At 45.3% G+C, this 20,810-nt stretch overlaps 1 long non-coding RNA gene across 1 annotated transcript; it reads right to left on the bottom strand.

Moving 5' to 3' along the window:
• Positions 1-333: 333 nt before the first annotated feature.
• Positions 334-19,595, bottom strand: LOC124231054 (uncharacterized). Its single transcript, XR_006886365.1, has 5 exons — positions 19,482-19,595; positions 14,240-14,449; positions 14,009-14,137; positions 5,635-5,688; positions 334-4,113 (listed from the first exon to the last, which is right to left on the bottom strand). It is a non-coding gene; the product is annotated as an uncharacterized LOC124231054 (long non-coding RNA).
• Positions 19,596-20,810: the final 1,215 nt, after the last annotated feature.

The following is a 20,810-nucleotide window of genomic DNA, read 5'->3' as shown; positions in this document are numbered from 1 at the left end:
TTTAGATTCCGTATACGATACCATGTAGTATTTGTCTTTCTGTGTCTGGCTTATTTCACTGTGCATGATGCCTTCCAGGGTCATTCCTGTTGTCACAAATGACAGGATTTCCTTCTTTCTTAAGACTGAATAATATTCTGGGGTGTGTGTGTGTGTGTGTGTGTGTGTGTGTGTGTGTATCACAACTTCTTTTCCCATTCACCTGTCAATGAACACTTAGGTCGTTTCCGTACCTTGGCAATTGTGAATAAGGCTGCACGGAACATGGGAGAGCAGCTATCGCGTCAAGATACTGGTTTCGTTTCCTTCAGATGTATACCCAGAAGTGGGGTTGCTAGACCATATGGTTCCTCTATTTTTAATTTCTTGAGGAACCACCATACTGTTCTCCATAGAGGCTGCACCTCAGTCCCATTTCTAACACTTGGAAAGGGCACAAGTTAAAAGCAGGCTGGGTTTCAGGAAAGAAATCTTGAATAGCACAAACGCAAGAAACATCTGATATGGTAAGAAAATGTATACTTCCAAGTCATACAAAAAAACATGCATACAAGGGTTTGGCTGCCTTGGGCACACAGTACTAGAAGAAAAGTTTAAGGACAGTTGGAAAGATCAGCGGGGCACTTTTATGATTTTCGACTTTTGATCCCAGGACAATAACAGAAGGCCGTTTCTGTGATTCCAATTTTGTATTACCGCCTGTTGGACACTGTGTGTCAAGACGTGGTACGTGTGAGAGGAAACTTTTGCAAGATCATCATTGTTTAATGGAAAATTTCAGTTAATTTGAGAGAAAGATACATATTAAGCCTCAGAAAAACAGAGGGCCATTTCCAAGTGATGTACCCGTGACTCTAAGCTCACAGAACACGGATATCAGTGCCGCTTAAACAGAACGTCTTACTTGGAACAAACATTTTCAGAGGGCTTTCAAAAGAAAGGAAGGCTTTCTCGTCATTCTTAAGTCTATCACTAAATAAATGCAAGAGTGGATCTCTACCTCAACAATATAAATAAATATCCACTTTATTTATTCCTCAAGTTTCCTGGGAACTAGAGGATCCACACACTAAGAAAACAAATTAATGGGGCAATTTGATGACAGAGGTGCAAGCATTGAGACCCCTTCTGTGCATATACAGCCAGGGAACATTCCAGACACAACTGAAGGGCTCCTGCTACTTGAGGAACCAAATTCTTGGCTGGGCTGGAAAAAGAAAATGACTAGATGCCGGGGGTCAGGAGTAGGGAATGGTGATATGACAGCCCCGTCAGCCACTGGGGACCAAGGACTATCCTATAATCACATGCTTTCTGGGCTTATCTCTCCTGTGTCTGGATGGGAGAGAAGCTTGGGGCACGTCACTGCGGCAGCGGTATAATACACAGGGTCATAGGGGAGGGCCTTGGATGAAATGACATTTCTGTCCCATTAACTTTGCGCAAGTTTCAGAGTGTGCTCTGTGGCTTAATGTAGACAAACAACTACCAGCAGTGACACGTATCTTCTCCATTCATTTTTCATTAAGAGTCCATCAGTGATTGGTCACTGTCTCCCTCTGCCATCATCCAACAAAACTCCAGTGTTTAGCCTATTCCACCTAGTAACTAAGCATGGCCAGAAAAAAAGTGGAAACCGCACTGACATGTCTTGCTTCAAATTCTCAAGTAAGACCTTGGCTCTGCCTCAAATTCGCTATGTTTTCTTTGTCGATGGACTTTGCCGCTCTTCCAGACAACTATTTCATTCCTTCTCACCTCTCTTCAAATTTCCAACAGCACTCTTCATTCTCTTTCTTAGCCCCTGAGCTTGCTTCTCAGCTCACTAACAGAAGAGTCAAAAGAGGACTTGGGCACACTCCCGTCACTTAGTCAGCCATCTTATCTGCATCTGTGCCCATATACTGCCTTCTCTCGCGCGGTAAGTCATCCACGCCCTAGCCTTCCGCTTATGCACAGAATCCCAGCCCCTCTCATCTGCTCAGTGACACAGTTCCTACAGTTATATCATCTCCCTCCTGCTCCATCAATTTTTTCTGCTCTACTGGATCATCCCACTATCATACAAACACTCTGCTGCACACACAACTTTATTTTTAAAAACTTCCCTGGACCCTATATCTCCACCTCTAGCTACATCTTTCTGTCCCTTTTGACAACAAAACTACCACAAAGACTTGTGTGTACTTGCATTTCTACTTCTCCTTCGATTCTTTCTTGAATTCCCCCCAGTTTGGCTTTCAATCCCACACTCCGTCAAGATTGCTTAAGGTCTCCAATGATCTCCCATTGCCGAAACCAGTATTCATTTCTAAGTCTTCATCTAACCTAACCCATCAGGAGGATTTGACTCAATTGATCATTCCTTCTTGAAATACTTTCTTCACTTTATTTGCAAGAAGACCTCAGTGGTCACTCTTTCTCACTCTCTTCTGACCTCTAAGCATCAAAGGGCTTCAGACTCCATCCTTAGACTGCATCTTCTTCATCTGCACTCCCTCTGACTTCGTTTAGTACCTGGCTTGAAATATCTTTGTATGCTGTGGCTCCCAAATGTATCTCTCCAACCCCAAATCTCCCCTTATGCCAACCCCCATTTCCAACCACTTACTCAACATTTTATATGTCAAATGGAACACCTGTTTTACCACCCAAACCTAATCCTCCTTATCCTCCTTCAGTTGTCTCCACCTCAGTAAATGACTTTTCCATTTTAACCAATTGCTAAAGCCAAAATCTTTAGAGTCATCCTCTCTGTCTCTCACACTCATATTCAAACCGTCGCAAATTCTGTTAACCCTTCCTTCTAAATATACCCAGAATTTGACCATTGCTCAGCACAGCCACCATTATCACCCTATTACAAGCCGTCCCCGTCCCTCCCCTCGACAAGTGCAGGGGCCTCCTAACTGATAGCACTGCTTCTGCCCTCGCCCCTCACCCGCTACAGTCTGTTCTCCACACAGCCATCAGACTTTGTTAAACTAGAAGTCAGACCATCTCCCTCATCTGCTCAGAACCCTTCAGTGCTCCCTGTCTCACTCTGAGTGAGACTCAAAGGAACAACTCAATGGAACAACGTGGCCTATAAGGTCCCATGTGACCTGCCCACACTAGCTCCTACCCTCCCCTCCCTGCGTTATTCCCTTCCATCTCCACTGGCCTTCTTGCTGTTCCTTAAATATGTCAAACCTGCTTGTATTCCTTTGAACTTGCTATCTCTTTGCCTGGAATGCTCTTTCTTCAGATATCCACACGGCTCACTCCCTCGCTTCCTCCAAATCTCTGCTCAAATATCACCTTCTCTGTATTAAATAGCACCCACTCCACCGCTGCTCTACACCCCTTTTCTTGCCTTACTCTCCTTTGTAGCACATGTCACCGCCTGACTTGTACTGACTTGTTCATAGAGCATCTCTTTCTCTCACTAGATTATAAGCGCCGTGAGAGGAGGGACTGGATCTGCTTTGTTTGGAGCCATAATCCTACAACCTAGAGCAATACTTAGCACATAATAGGCATTCAATTTAAGTGTTTGTTGAATGAATGAATGAGGCCATTGCTGTGAAATATTGAGAACTCCCCTCCATCGAGATGAAAAAGACAAGAGCAGTATGTGTCGTGAGCGGTTGCTCTACCATTAGCATTTTCCATGGAAAGTCAGGTAACTATGTAGAATGTGGAGAAAGACAGCAATTTGCTAGATGCCACAGAGTCCCTCCCCCAAACCTCTCCTGCCTGGAACCCAAAGGGGGAATTTAAAGAAGTCTGAGGTTTCTGCAGTTCTTTGTGAAGAGAGCCGAGCCTGAAAAATACTGCTCTGTTCCTATTTGGGGACCCTAAAGTACCTCCAGCTGGCAGCCTGGGAGGCACCTGTTACATTTATAGTGATAAATGGTGTATGTGTTTATACAGGTCAATAAACAATTCCATAATAATGCTCTAAATGACCACAATTTCAGATACTCCACAAAGGGATGGAGTCCATTAACAGGCTCAGTCATTCTGAGTTTCTCCAGAGGTGGCTCAGATTCCACAGGGCAGCTCGAGGTCAAAGGTTCTGCGTCTTCTGGGGCTAGGGTCTTAATCCACAGGGCTGCTTCTGCCTTCTTCCTGGAAAGAGGAACCAGGATGATAATTCTGGTTGATGACGATATCTAAAGGGGCCATAAACCAACCAAACCACATCCTAGGACTAAATCAACAAAACTACAGGAATGGGGAGTGGGGTACAGCTGACTCATAAACTCTACTGAATAAAGCTAGACTTACCACTCAGAACACACTGGGATCTCAAGGCACTGGTTCTACTCGAAAAAGGAAGTCACCAGAGAAAGCTGAAACAGGCCCATTTAATTCTAAGTGACCTCAGTAAGAAAAGATGAGGGATGCACCCAAGTCACATTCATGGTCTCAAAATCCAGTAATGACTAACAAACAGCCCTTCCATACACTTTTGCATCACTTAGCATGTTTAGCAGATTACAAAGCAAAATAAAAGCCTTTTGGATTTTAGAGACATACACCATCCCTCCTCTGGGAATGTCAAATGTTCAGCATATGAGGAACATTTCTATCCTGGCAAAATCAAACAAATATCTATTTTTCTAATACAGATTTAATCCATTAATGCTCTACTAATCCGACTTCTCTAAATTTTTCTCTCTCTTTTGGAGACTGAATCAGAGGCTACACAGTATATTTAATCTAGTCGCTTAAGACAGCTCCCATTCGTGTGTTCATTCTTCCACACACGCTTGCTAAGCGTGGTAAATTGGTGGCACGTTACTTGGTTCCCCTTCAGAACCGAGGCACTCACTTCCTGAGCTACCCAAAGTGTTTTGGGTACCGCAGGCTCATAGCTAAGTTCTCTTCCAGAACCACTGTAGGTGCCACCTAAAGGATGCCCCATCTTGGGGAAGCCCACATCTAATGACTGGTACACACTGGATGACAGAGGCCTGACCCCATGCCTCAATGAGGAGCAAATCCAAAGGACAGTCACATTTCCAGAGCTCCTCATGGACCAGCTGAGGCTCCTGCAGTAACTGCACTAAGCTCAGTCCTCCTCTGCCCGATTCTGCTCCCTCCCTTCCTCCCAGGTGCTGTTCTCAGTGTCCGTTTCCCAAGGAACCCCACCTAAGAGATCAAGTAACCAGGATTTTCCCAGTTCCCAGGCTAACTTCTAGGAGTACGAGATGAGTAAAACAAGGTCCCGTCCCTGTCTCAAGTAACTCACAGGCTGGACCACCAAAACATCTGAGCCATAGAAAAACAGCACTGGGAGCAAGCAACAGCACTGTTTCAGAGCCTTCACAGGGGAAGTGGCACGTGGCTTCATCCTTGACAGATGAGGTCAACGGATAGAAAACGGGGCCAAGGGAGCAACTCATCTAGGCAGATGCAATAGCATCTGCCAAGTCAAAAAGGTATGAAGGAGCCTGGCTTGCTTCAAGTTACAGTAAATCTGTCAGCGTGGCTGAGCCCAGAGTGAGGCAAGAGAGGACAGAGGAAGTGTCAGAACTGACGCTCGGAGAGCAGGGTGAGGTGACGTCACTAAGGAACAATACAGGACAGAAAGGCTTAGATTCTGGTGTCAGACTGCTGGGTTTGAATATCAGCTCCACCACTTACCTGCAACGTGACCACAGGGGAGTTGCTTAATCTTCTAAGTCTCAGTTCCCTTATCTAAAAATGAACACAAAACTATTACCTACCTCATAGATGTTGTTGTGGAAATTTAATGGGATAATGCACACGAAGGGCTCAGTACAGAACCAGGCTTAGCATTTCAAAAATTTGTCTCAAGAAAATCGTTAGCTATTACAGGCTTTCTCTCACAGGTGATGGGAATTATGAAATAATCATAATCAGAGTTGCACTCTTAGAAAATAGCTCTGGTGAGGTGTCACCTTTCTAGAGAAGACAGGCTTGAAGCCAAGAGCCGGGCCTTGAAACACAGGCAGTGCACACAGAGTAGGAGGAGGGCCTGTTTAAGGGGCAGCCTGAGCAGCAGCAGCAAGAAAGGCAGGACAGAAGTCAGGACAGGCTGCTCGGAGAGCCAGAGGCCTGCGAGGAGGAGCAGAGGCCCATTCTGAGTAGTTCAGACCAAGGATAGAAGCGAAAGCTCCGAGAGCTCAGTGTGTGGCATTCCAAGTGCCGCCACAAGACAAGCCGTGCAAAAATTCCTAAAAACTGAAATGCTTGTTGACTTTATTCATTCAAAGACTACATCCCCAAGATTCTATATTTTCAAATCCTATTCTCAAAAGTATGTCCCTTACTTACTCCCTAAGATACACCGCCCACCACCCCCAAAAAACTGTTAACATTGAGATTCTCAGACCAGGAGAGTATTAATGGACAGTGATCATAAGAATCTGAAAAAATATATGTTTAACTCAGCCTCTGGATAATTTAAGGCAAGTACCTATATCCTCCAACCTACTTCTAGAAAATGAAGATTAAAGTTGAAAGCCAGGCCAGGAATACTGATCAATCGGGTCTCAGAATATAGAACAAGGACTAAATTAAAGCTTTATTAAAACCATGAGGAGCCGGCCTGGTGACGCAGCAGTTAAGTGCGCACGTTCCGCTTCTCTGCGGCCCGGGGTTCGCCGGTTCAGATCCCGGGTGCAGACATGGCACCGCTTGGCACACCATGCTGAGGTAGGCGTCCCACATATAAAACAGAGGAAGATGGACACGATGTTAGCTCAGGGTCAGGCTTCCTCAGCAAAAAAGAGGAGGACTGGCAGTAGTTAGCTCAGGGCTAATCTTTCAAAAAAAAAAAAAAACATAATGAGATACTACTATACATCCACCAGAATGGCTAAAATTAAACATACTGACAACACCAAATGTTGACAAGGATGCGAAGCAACCAGAACTCGCATACTTTGTTGGTGGAGTGTAAAATGTTAAAATCACTTTGGAAAAAATGTCTGGCAGTTTCTTACAAAATCAAGTCTACACATACTCTGTAAGCTAGAGATTCTAATTCTAGACAGTTATACAAGAGAGATAAAAACGTATGGCCACAACATGACTTAAACAAGAATATTCATAGTAAGTTTTTGAAGACTATCCAACAACAGGAAACAGCCCAAGCTCAAAAATGGAAGAATGGAAGAACGCACTGTGGAACATTCTTCCATATCTATACAGTGGAATCCTACTTGGCAATAAGAAGCAACAAACTACTGATAGAGACGACAACATGGAAGAACCTCAAGAACATGCTGAGTGAAAGACAACTTACAGAAACGGAGTTTAGTGTGTGAGTCTGTTTAGACGAAGTTCTGGAACAGGCAAATCAAATCTAAGGTGGAAGATGATCAGAGCAGTAGTCTCTTCTGAGGGCACAGAGGTGGTTGTCGACTAGGTAGGGACGTGAGGGAACTTTCTGGATGATGCCAAAGTGTCCTATCTTGATAGGGGTTTGGGTTACACATGAATGCATTTGTCAACTCAACGAACATATGCTAAAGATAAGTGCATTTCATTATATGTAAGTCTTACGTTTTAAAAAACTGTTTGATGCACCCAACACAGGAGCACCTAAATAAATAAAGCAAATATTTAAAAAAAAAAAAAGAAAAAACTAAGGCCGATACCGTGGCCTAGCGGTTAAATTTGGCGTGCTCCGCTTTGGTGGCCCGGGTTTGGTTCCTGGGTGCAGACCTGCACCACTCATTGTCAGCCATGTTGAGGCAGTGACCTGTGTACAGAATAGAAGAAGATTGGCACAGATGTTAGCTCAGAGAGAATCTTCCTAACCAAAGAAGAAAAGAAAAGGAAAGGAAAAATTGAAAACAAATATTGGAGTCTGGTTAGTGGTACACATAACAAAGTAATTAGGGGAAAGGGTACAGATATCTGCAATTAACTTCAAAATGTGTCAAAGACACGGCAGACTGATGGATAGCTGTCTGATAAAGCAAGAATCCCAACATGTTAACAGCGGAAACTAAGTCTGGGTATACAAGTGTTCACTGTAAAAATCATTCCACTTTAATGTATGTTTTGAAATTTTCGTAATAAAATGTTGGAAAAGTGCTTTTATTTATAAGAGGTGAATTCAAGTCAAAGGAAGGAGTGGTCAGCCTCACAGCTGGCACAGCCTGTTTATCTGTGTGGGTCAGATGCTGACTGGAAAGTGAGGACCCTGGATAGAAGTGTAGGGAGGAGGTGGCAGGGATGCGTGGAGGCACGAGGTGTGAATATGTCAGTACAAGGTTTCCCTTTCTTGCTCCATCAAATATTCGGCAAACCGAGTAAAATCCACCCCAACGTTCTGTGCTAGACTGCGTGCTTCGCCATTAGCTTGGACACTTAGATCTCGCAGGCAGTCTATGTGCAGCTAAAATGAATACACGAGCCCGCAGGTCAGCGGGCCGCGCTACTGTCACGCCCTTTGCGGCGGTGAGCAGTAAGTGGTCTGCACATGCAGAGCAGAGGGGGCTGGGGCATCTCCCTCCTTCCTGTGGCACAGACAGGCAGTGCCACTGTGAAAACAAACAAACGGATCCGTGGGGCTGGGGGCCTGTCTGCCTAGTGCCTGGCTAAGCCCCCTGCCCTCTGATCCCCGATGTTTGTGGAGCCTGCACTGCTGTCTAGCAGCAAGGTCTACTTTTCTCTCCCATGGCGTAAGTGGACACAGCTGTCCGGGGCTGATTTATAGGAGGAAGTCACCAGTAGGAGCCCCGGAGGCTCTCACAGCCCCATGGCTTCACTTCCGCTTCCCAGTTCACCGCAGCCACGAGAACTCCGGGCGGGGGTGGTGGGGTGCCCAGTAAGCTGGATGGTGCCGGGCGTTATCCTTCTGGGAGACGCGCCCCAAAGAAGCCCCCGAAGGCTGCCAGGCTGGTTGTTTTCTCCACCGCTGATTGAATTTAGATCCTGTTTGGCGAGCACATTTCCATCCCTCTTAGTCCTGAGCTCTAGAAAAGTTATTTCTAGGCTTTTTCAAGGGAGGGGGGAAGGGTGGGGTTTGGGATAAAAACGGAAATTTTTTCTTCGGTTTATTGAAGTAACACTCTTACACGTTTCTGTGTTTTAGTGGGATCAGCCCTGATTGTAAACACACACAGAAGGGTACAGAGTATCTGTGTCTACACAGAAGGCACTTTCCGTCCATTATTGTGTGCAATGCTGGCCGTGGCCTGCAGAATAGGAAGTATCATTTCCGGTTTACTGATGCCAAAGCTGATGCCCAGACAGGTTACGTGATCTTCATAGACTGTCAGTTGGAAAGCCGTGGAGCTCTCCGTGTGACTCCAAGTCCGCAGCGCTGGGAGAGACGGCCCACCATTCAGTCTAGGAGACTCACCACTTTCACCTGGGCTGTTTATTTCGTACCCATGTTAGAAGCCAGTACAGGCAATCCTCACCATGGCCAGCTCCCTGAGGTTTCTCTCTCAGGCTGAGCTTAAAGGGCCAATAACCTTAATAGCAGCGCGGGGGCAGGCTTCAGAGAAATTCTTGTGAAAGTAGGGTCATAGACCCTTATTCTACCTGGTGTATTTATTTTCTTAGACACATCGTGGTTTATCAGCATCTTCAGAAAACCAGAATGTGCATGCGCACGTGTGTGCAAACACACACACACACACCAGGGTAACTCCAGGCGCAGTGAAATATTACCACCCTGGGGTGTCTTCCGTGTACTGAATTCTATCTCCACAACTTAGACAAAGTTTTTAACTTTCTCCTCTCTTCAACATGCCCCAGAGGAATACATGAAAGAGACCCCTCCAACTTTCCCAAAACACACCGCTCTCAAACGCCAGCCACCTCTTTGTCATCGTATGTCATGAACTACGCAGCCAGTCTGAAACGCAGAGAAAGCTGGCCATGACTGTTTTTTACCTCCGTAGTTTCAGCAGCGTTCTGATCACAGATTAAAATAACACCGAGAAAACTTGAGGCCATCAGGAAGCTAGCCCAAATTGTGAATGAGCTGCAATTTATCTCCCAAGTTTGCCCCCGCTAAAGCTTGTCAGTGTGTCCTTAATCCCCACTGCCGCACTGCTGTCCCTCAAATCCCAGGACAAATCCAAGGCCAGCCCTGTCTAGGTCACGACCCTGGAAGGCCTAAGTAGCTCTCCAGCGCTTCCTTGAGCACCAAATAAGGGGATTATATATGTTTTAATCTTTCTTTTTTTTCCGAGGAAGGTTAGCCCTGAGCTAACATCTGCTGCCAATCCTCCTCTTTTTGCTGAGGAAGACTGGTCCTGAGCTAACATCCATGCCCATCTTCGTCTAGTTTATATATCAGACGCCTGCCACAGCATGGCTTGATGAGCAGTGCATAGTGCCCAGGATCTGAACCAGCAAATCCCGGGCCACTGAAGCAGAATGCATGAACTTAACTGCTACGCCACTGGGCCAGGCCCTGTTTTAATTTTTTCATATATAATTTATAGCCTTAATATATAATTTCTTACCACCACCCTGCAAGGCAGATATCATGATCATTTTATAGATGAAATCCCTGAGGCCCAGAGAAGTGAAGTCATATATGCAGGAGCTGGTGGTGCCAAGATTCACACCCAGGTCTGTCCCTGTCCTAAATGAATGAAGTAACCACAGTGCAACACTCCACACCCAGGCTCCTCACTGCCACACTTTGCTTCTTCCTAGAGATTTCCTTTCCCCTCTGCTATGTATGAGTGTTCACTGGAGAATGTGGGAGGAGCTGAAAGGACAGGCAGGTGATAAGCATGTCTCTGCAACAGACAGGGGCCAGGAGGTGACTGCTTGACTCAAGCGGATGGAGAGAAGGAGGAGTCTGTGAGCTAACACAGATTTCTAGTGATGGCCTGTGACAGCCCATCTCTTCACAAACACTGCCAAGTGGTAAACCCCTACCAACAGAAACACTTTAACTGACAGTGTGCTCTTCATCTGGCCCACAGGTGTATTTTCTTGAGTTTTCTAATTGAATTAAATTTCAAAATTTAAAAATGAGATTTCTCATTAAAATTCCAATTTCCAGTTTCTCTTAGGAATCAGAAGATTTGGCAAGACAGGGCTCACATTCCCAGATAGCCACATCCCACTGAAGTGACAGTAATGGCTGTTGGCCAGTACCCACATTCTCCAGTTTCCCAAAGTCTCTACCACTCCTTAGTGTTTCCCAGATACTCAGCCCACTTAACTTATTTTCTGTTCCCAAGAGCTTTTGAATGGTGATCTCTGCATATATACCGAGAAGCATATATGGTCATGTGTTGCTTAACGATGAGGCTACGTTTTGGGAAATGCATTGTTAGGTAATTTCGTTGTTGTGTGATCATCACAGAGTGTACTTACACAAACGTAGGTTGTGTAGCCTACCACACACCTAGGCCACGTGGTACTAATCTTATGGGACCACTGTCATATATGCAGTCCATTGTTGACTGAAATGTCAGCATGCGTGCATGACTGGATTCACTTGACAAGAATTTTAGCCCCTTTACCTGCAAGGCATAAGCTGCTACAAGGGATCTGAGAATATGATATGGCTCCTGCTTCCCAGAGAGGGTGGTCCGGCAGGAGGGTAAGTGAACATGCCCACTAGGACGTCAGCTCCACCGGGCGGGGACTATGCCTGTTTTGTTCACAATTGTCTCCAGCACCTAGAAGTACTGGGCATACAGGTACCCAATATATACTGTTGAACGGAAGGAAGGAAAGAACAAAGGAAGGAGGGAAGGAGGGAGGGAGGGAGAGCGGCAGTCAGGCTGCTTCAGTCCCTTTTAGAACATTACGTGAGAGATGAGAGGGAGTTCGGCACACAGGGCAGCCAATGATTCAGGCCACAGAGAGGAAAGGACACCAAGTGCTCTAGAAACACAGAGGAAAGATATTTCCAGGAGGGATGACCAGGGCAGGCTTTTTGGAAGAAAAGAAGTTTGCTGAGTGTTTAGAACATTCCTAATATAGAAACGCTTTCCCTGTCTTTGGTAACCTGGACTGCCTTGTTGAGATTGCCTCATCCCAGAAGAGGAACCCCAGGTCTAAACCCCATGCCCTTCCCGGAGAAGCCGCCTCGTCAGAACAGACTCTGGCTGGAGGGAACATTGGCTCAGACGGAGGGTCACAGGGGCAGCCAGACCATGAGCCACCGCAGTGGCAGTCTGTGCAGAGAAGCCCACTCTGGTCCTGGACTCCAGAGGCAGGAGCAGGAGCTGCCTTTATTTCAAAGTGGGGCTGCGCAAAGCTCCCAATTTAGTCCAGTGAAGTACACTGATCCCAGACTTTGATTGTTCAGTGGGCAATTACCCTGTGTCACCCTGAGCCACTCAGTGACCGACACGGCCCTGTAACCCCGCTCCCTGCAGCCTGGCCCGCTATAGCTTTCTCTCACAGAGCCTTACTCTCTCTCCCCAAGGTAGGAGAGCAGCAGTCTGTTCAATCTCTGAGATCCTGATTCAACTCCAGCAACACACTGGGCTTTCCTGAGGCCTCCTGGTAAGAAGACACTGCTTATCTCCATTAACCTCTGACCCAGCTAAGATGAAACAGCTCCCATCTGCTGGCCTGCTGCCCTCCTCCCTGAACTAAAGCTAAATAAAGTGTGGGGGTGGGGGCAGGGACCTGGAGTGGCCCCATCCCCAGGGAATGACTGTCTCCTCCCCCCTGGGTATATACAGCCCTGAGCCTGTTAATAGATGATGCTTTGGGAACCCCTCCAGGTGGCCTCTGGGTTAAGAACTACATCTGGAGGAAGCAGTGCCTCCTAGGAAGATGGAAGGGCCATAAACCCTCAAAGACTGTCCATTTGATTTATGTGATAATAATGGGAATGTTAATCTCCAAAGGCAAAGCCATTCATCCAAAATTCCAACCTCCTGGGTCCCCGCACCTGACTTAAGGAGAACAGCCACCCCTCACCGGCTGCTCCTGTGGGCCAGGCAGTTTACACAGGCTCCATTTAATCCTCATCGCCAGCTAGAGAGCTCTGTGCTGTTAGGATGCTTGTTTTAAAGATGGGGAAACAGAAGCTCGGAGACACCAAGTGAGCTGCCCAAAGTCACAGCTAACAGGCGATGAGTTGTTTACTAGCGAAAGTGGCCCAGCTGAGGAGGCACCCCGTGTCCCCTCACGCCGTTCACGCCCCCAACAGTTACACTGGGGGGCGCCTATTCAGAAAACAAGTCCAGTTCACCCAGAGGCTACAAATGATACTGCTCTTGGGTGCTTTGATTCGAATCTTAATTTACAGAGCAGCAGAATGGCAGATGCGGCCTTGTCTGCTCTCTGAGAACTATGCTCTACTCCACTTAATACTACGTGCCTACTAAGTTTCAGGCCATGTTAATCAATGCAATGCCAACTGTATACAATACTACAGGAGGCATTACCAAGTGTTAGACAGATGAGGGTATGTTTGTATCTTTCCCTGGAATCTGTGGATTTTAATTCCCACAAGCAATAATTGTCTTTGAAGATGATAAGCAGTGATAGTATGAATTAAATTAACTCAAATAAAGAGAAATCATAGTCTTTTTTTTTTTTAATGGTCTGCTGGTCAGTGCAGTTGGCCAGTCAATGGACTCCAAATGAAAGGAAACAGCCGATTCAGGTGGCAGGCCAGAAATTTGAGACCATAAAAGAAGCCTTTGTAAAAGACAATGATTTAGATAAATGTAGTGAGGGGTCCCTGAAGAGTCCCTCAGGAGTAAACTGTGTCGTAGTTGTTTTTATATTCCTAATGCCTGATATGTAATATATGCTGAATGAACGAGCAAATGAATGAATGAATGATTTACAGGCTTTTCCACAGGGAGGTATCTCCTGAGACATGCCACAGCTGGGGTGGGGGGTTATTGTGCCAACTGCAGAGGATATAGCAACCCTAAATAACTCATCAGGAAAAAATAACCTGGGAGGACTTTCTTTGTAGCTCCGTAGGTAGGTTGACATATGTTCTCTCATTTAATACAACAAGCCTGTGAAATCTGTATTGTGCACATTTTACAATGAGGAAACTGGGGTTCATAGAGTTTAAGTGACTTACCAAAACAGAGCAAGAAAGCGGGGAAGCCCCGATCCAGACCCAGATGTCTGGCTCCTCAGCCACTCCCTTTCCTCCCCCGCACCCTGAAGGAGTCCGTGTTTCCCAGGATGCTGCAGCCGACCTCCAACTCTGGGGAAGAAAGACGAATGGCAAATAACTTTGCACAGACAAGAACTATAACCACTTAAAATGACGGTGAGGACACTTGGTGTCTAAACTGAAGTTCCTCACCTTGTTTTGAAGATTTCAAGGCAGCAGAGAGAGGGGTGGGCACATCCCTGTTCTGCAGGCTGCCCGTTAAGCGCACAATATCTGGAAAAGCAGAGACGAGGCGCCCGGGTAACCTCCTCACTCCCAGATTCTCGCCTCTAAAGCCGGTGAGCAGATCCCCTCATTGTTCTGCACACTGGCCCCTCCACCGGAGGCCCTCTCCACAGGAGGCTACACAGAAGAAATAAATGTGAAAATAAATGCAAACTGGCATTATTGCTGTTTGTTTATGTGTTTAAAGAACTGAGGACTATTAGGAGGGTACGGATGGGGAAAAAGGTTGAAAGGACATTGTTTAAAAAGATGCCTGTAATTTTCCTTAAATTCAGATCAACTACACTATCTTTAAATTCCTTCTTCTAGCTAATCTAAGTTGACTATAAAAGCAGACAAGTTTGAACTATTAGTCTTGAACATAAATTAATGAAAATATTTAATTATGTGGACTTTATTGACTGATGCCTAATTCACTGATTGCATAATTTGTTTGTAAAAATCTCCAACGTCCAATGCAAATGGAGTTTTAATTGGCCTATAATTGAGCTTTGCAGATAACCAAATTCTTCTGGGGCAGGGTGAAATAAAGGGGATGCCAGAGGGGCAAAGTTTCCTAAAAATCTTTCCGTGTGCATAAATTTTTCCCAGTCTGGTGTGCTTTCTGAACCATTTCCTACCCTTTCCAGGTGGAGCAAAGACTCATCTGAAGAAGGAAACAAGGTGTCAAGACTCCTCACTGAGAGTCAGCTCTTCCACCGTCTGCTCTCTGCTTCCCCTGTGGTGAACATATTTGCTGGACCAGAAATCGAGACACGTGGTCTGGCCATGAAAAAATGAAATTGAGACTGTTCCAGAAAATCTAGGACATATGTTCTCCAGAGCTGTGGCAACATGGGACTATGTACACAGTATATGCCTAATAAATGCCTGCACTGAAAATCACAGCAGCATTCCAAAGGCATTCTGAATTTTCTTCAAAAATCTTATCCGCAGCTAGGTTTTTTCTAAATCCTGAATTCTTTTTTTTTTTTTTTCTGCTTTATCTTCCCAAACTCCCCGTACTTAGTTGCAGGTCCTTCTAGTTGTGGGATGTGGGTCGCCGCCTCAACGTGGCCTGACGAGCAGTGCCATGTCCGCGCCCAGGATCTGAACCCTGGGCCTCTGCAGCGGAGCACGCGAACTTAACCACTCGGCCACGGAGCCAGCCCCCAAATCCTGAATTCTTACGTGTCCCAGGACTATGCTGATTTGCTATGTGCCTTTTCCTGGTCCATTTAACTTCACACGATTTTCTTTTTAAGATTAAAACTAAATTTAAAACCAAAACCTGAGAGCTCTGATTTAAGTCCTGGGAACTTTAAAATATGGTTAAAGATGTAATATATTCTTTTCCACTTGAAAAGTAAATAAGCAATTTGATAAGTAAAGTGCTACTCCAAACCCATCACAACAGTAGAATGCTCCCAATGAAGGATTAACTGTTGGTTTGTTTAGATAAGAAATACATCTAGTCGAAATCAAGCTGCAATTACAGGACTTCAAAGCAAACGATTTGGCTCAGCGATGTTGGTTCTAATCTCACATCAAAAGCAGCTGTATCATAGTTGGCTTATGAAAAGAAAACAATTCTTTTCAACCAATATGAAGCATGGGAAAACAAGGATAATATTTCTTGAAAACTTCAGAGAAACAAAGAGTGTCACTCTGTGAAACACACATGGCATTTCAGAATTTTTTTTAAATGTAAGCTGTCTGGAGACATTGCACTCCATGAAACGAGAACAGGTGTGAAACCCAAAGGAGAACACCCATTTTCATTTTAAGACTTACACAAAAGCATATTAATGAGAGAAATTACCGAAGCAAAGATCTGTCCTGGACACTTGGGGATGGGGAGACAGAAGAGAAACAACGTGAAGCAGCTAAAATCCTAAAATTAACCCAAACAATCCCATTCTCTCGCCTGCAAAGTAACAGCACTTCTCAGACCTTAATGCAAAACCAGTCACATGCAGATTCTGGTTCTGTAAGTCTGGGCTGGAGCCTGAGAGTCTGCGTTTCTAACGAGCTTCCAGGTGATGCCGCTGGTGCTGGTCCCTGGACCACAATCTGAGCAGCAAGGATGAGAACTTTTGACCTCTGAATCCCATACACCCATCACTGCTTGCCAAAAGCCAGCAGCCTTAACTTGATAAAACGTGGCACAGTCTGCAGCTCTGAAGGGGGGTAAGGGGTATTTTCATGTGTTAAATGACCTCCCTTAGAGACAACACAACAATATAAAACAAAACAAAACCAGAATTTCAATGGCAAAGATCAGCTCATCAGGAGCATATCATTAGAGAGATTTAGATAAAAGGCAGTTGAAGCAGGGTGAAGAGTGTGTGGGGCTTTTAACTGAAGCTTTGATTTCCCTGCAAGATTGATGCAGAGTCACAGAGGAAGGGTGGTGGAACCAGTTGGTGGCCAAAGTCGTTATCAGTTCTGACTTTGAGAGATTGAAAGCTCAGTGTGAGTTTGTGCCTCAAACAACTGACTTGGGGTTGGGTTCAGCATACTTGGTGAAGATTTGGGAATGAAATGAGGAATTATTGAGTTATTGCTGAACTAAAGGTGATGTTTTAACATCCTGGTCCTTAGCCTTCTCCCACAGCCTCCTCATCTGTATAATAACACACTTTCCAAGTATTATTGTGAGAATTAAAATGAGTTCTCTTAAAACAGTTGAAACAGTTCCTAACCCACAGCAAGCACCGCATAAGTGTAAGTTATTATTATTATTAGGCTTACATTACATTGATTTGGGATATCTGGGAATCTAGTTTCCACACAAAAGGGTCATCAGCCATAAAAATATATGGTACCTCACTGGGAAAGTCGACCATTGAAAACAGTATATTAATTTAAAACTGGTGACTGTCACTCAGCAAGTAGATACTACTTTTCAGGGATTGACATTTATAGGGGGAAAAATGTTAGTACCTCATTCCTCGCTTAACACAGAAATAGTAAAATGAAAAAAATAATCTGACAAGAAGACATTAGGCCTAGATGACTTTCAGAGAAATAGATGATTTTTCAACCTCCAATGGACACACTCTTACTCTAAGAACAATAAACAAAAACAGCCATTAAAAAAAAATCAACATTTGGTTGCTGAAACAATAAAAGAAAACAAACAGCAATAATAAAATCAAATGTTCCCAACAATCCCCAGCTAACGCCCGCACTAGCCAGTGCTAGGAGTCAAAAGAGAGCATGGCTTTGCCATGGCAGTAATATTCCATTTTTCAAGAGAAGAACTGTTTGTTAATTAAGGAAAATGTTGGCATCACTTTACTATAGAAGGTTCTCCCGGGTGTTTGCCTTGGTCATTGTAACTCTGAGCTCCAAATTTCAGAAAAGTCATTGATCAAAATAATGCCTTCTTGCCTCAAGGAGAACTCCTTTCCAGTGAGAAGAGAGATCTGGAAAGTGAATATGACATAAAAGAGAACTGGGCTAGGAAACTTTGGAGACCCTCTAGCATGACCTCAACGAGGGCAGGAGTTTCATCTGTTTGGATCTCCACAGTGGCCACAGCACCTAGGACAGTGAATGAATGAGGGAGCCTAGTATGTAAGTCTGACCACTGGCTTCACCTCCCTCATTGGCCAATAGGGAGCTAGAACCAAACATGGTCATTAACCTCCTTCCACCATTAGCATTCCAGGATTCTGATTGCTATTCCATGTGGAAGAAATTTCACTGCATATGCCTTCATAAAGCCTAAATAAATACTAGATTACTCTAGAGATTGGCTTCCTGTACATGGTACAAGCAAGACAAACAGTGCTGGTCCCTGTGATGACCACTTTCCACAGACAAGAGATATTCAGGTCCATTTTTAGGCTGGACAAGTGGGAGCCTCCTGCTGCTGGGCTTTCTATGCTAACTTGTGCCTGAGCATATGAAATGTTTGGCTGACTCTCTGAACAAGCCTGGACTTCTCAAAACCTTGAGCATCTTTTTCTCCCGGCCAAAGAGGCTGACCCCAAGTAAAAGCCCTAATCCAAGGAATTTCTCAAAGGGTGCTCCTCTGCTGAGAGCCAAAGACAGCATCCCAACCAGTCATGGAATCTCTCCGTGCGCGCATCGCTCCTGCAGCGAGTCCCAGAAAGCCTTCCCCAACCCCTCCGACTACCCAGGTCCCCACCTCATGAATGCCCACACCCTGTACTCCTCCTGCACAGCGCTTAGCCCAAGGGAAACTTCACAATTTTGTCATTATTTGATTACGCTAGACTCCAGCTCCATGGGCCCACAGTCTACGTCTGCTGTTGTTTACCGTTGCCTCTTCAGCATTTAGCACAGTACCAGGGACATACCAGACACCTAGTAAATATCAAATGAATGAATGAATGAGTGAATGACTTAAGTGGTCAGTTTGACTAAGACAAAATGGGAAATTCCTGGGACATCTAAAGATTCCTCCTAATTTTAATACCAGGAACAAAGCCCTGTGAACTTTGTAAAGAACACTAATAAGAAAGGCAATTTCCAAATCAATGGGGCATCCTCACTGAAATAGAATCCCACATGCTGTGTACCATGTACAGATGCGTGGCCCACACCATGCAGAGTAACAGTGAAAACAGGCACCTTAGATCCTTTCCGATCTGGGCTCACACCTTGGCTTTTCCACATAACAGTTCTGTGACCTTGGAGAAATCACTGAATCTCCCTAAGCCTCAATCTTCTCATCTATAAAACAGGATGGATTCATGGGGTTGTTGGAAAGATGAAATGAGAATTCATATAAAGTGTTTTGCAAAGTGTGGGGAAAATGAGGAGTGTTCAGAAAATGTTAATCCTTCTTAAATATGATTTATCATGTCCTAAAATAGACGGTGGCACCCATGTGGCCCACAGGAAACACTCAAAAGGAATGATTCTCAAATATTTTCAATCCTATGACCATTCCCACACCACAAGCTCATCACATCTGGAGCTTGCTGTTTTGGTTTTGATAATCCTGCAATTAAGCGAGGAGTATCTTAAATGAAATATCACAAATAAATCGTTAGCTTACACTAGAAAGAGACACTGAGACATTCTAAGAGGAGGCATGAGCCCCCAGCCAAGGCCGCCTGAGCACCCCAGTCTGTGAGCTGCACCCTAGAAGAACAGTGAGGCGATCCGATCCAGAGGTCAGGAGGCCACTTACCTGTACTCCGGCTTCCCCAGCAGGCCCCAGGGCCCCCACAGATACTGCTCTCCTGATATCACACCTCCCAGTGTTCATTTGCATCTGTTTCTGGGACAACGTGACAGCTCAAACCGGATCCCATCTCTATCAACTAGAATGCAGCGAGTTTGAGGGTGGCAAGATCAGCCAACTTCAAAGGTTAAGAGAACTTGATAAGCCAAGGGCAGGGGTGGGAATATTTATTTAAAAGCTTACAGTGCCTGAAACATTCCATTTGAGCTCCCTCATCCCCCCACCTTCCTTTCCCTTGACCTTTCTGCGACCCTCTCTCAGTTCTTGAAGCTTCTTGTCTTGGGTCAGCTGCATTCCCATCCAGAATACCATTTTTTGCCTAGTTAAGGTTCCAGAGATACATCCCGCTCCTCCAGGTCCCTTGAGGGTTTAAAAAAGGGAGATCAACATTTACATTGGTAAAATACACTCAGCTGTGGGGAGGGTTTAATCTTTTTTACAACCGTCCCCTGCAGCTGTGCTGTCTGCCTTCCCACCCCCCCCCCCCCCCCCCCACTGGCCCTCTGCCTTCCTGGAAATAGCTCTCCCCAAGAGCTGGGACACGTGAGCCCAGCCTTGCTAAATATAGTTAAACTGAGATCTTGGACGTCCCATAACCAGATGGGATAAGTTCAGTGAGGTTCATGGATCCAGGAAAGGAGAGGAAGGAGTGGAAGAGGGGACCTCACGGAGATAGAGCCACAGTGAAGGAGCCCTGTGCTCAGGGCGGTGCCCACACGGGGAGGCGCTGGGTCAGGCAGAATGGGAAGTTTCTTTGGCGGGGGCGGTGGAGCCGGAAAGAGTTGTTCCTGACCTTCCTCCCTGGAACGACCAAACTAACCTCCTACAGGCTTCCCCCTCCTTTTTATTGATTCTTTAAGAACATGCAGTAAATAAAGGATGAATCAGCCCAAAGTTCCTGGGCAACCATTCAGGTCCAACTGGGCCCCCTTCACAAGTAGAAAGAAGAAAACAAGAACAAGAGAGAGAAATGGTTTGTTTAAGAAAAAAAATCCCTTAAAAATACAACCTTAAAGTCACTCAGAGGTCTGCTTTGAATACGCTTCAGGAGGAAAGGAAACCTAGCATTACAAAAACAAATTTTCTTTCACGAAGCTTAGAGGTGGCCCTCACATTATCTGGAACAGAATTCCACATTATTACCATTCAAAACCCTACGTGCTCGCCTTTAGATTCTGCATCATGACCTGTATTCTCCTGTTCTAACAGTGAGGTGTGGTTTGCTGCGTAACCCCGAAGGAGTCACACAGTGATGGAGGAAAGATTAAAGCACAG

The sequence above is a fragment of the Equus quagga genome, chromosome 20, assembly GCF_021613505.1.
Source record: "Equus quagga isolate Etosha38 chromosome 20, UCLA_HA_Equagga_1.0, whole genome shotgun sequence".
Lineage (NCBI taxonomy): Eukaryota > Metazoa > Chordata > Mammalia > Perissodactyla > Equidae > Equus > Equus quagga.
This window is presented reverse-complemented; position numbering and strand designations above follow the sequence as displayed.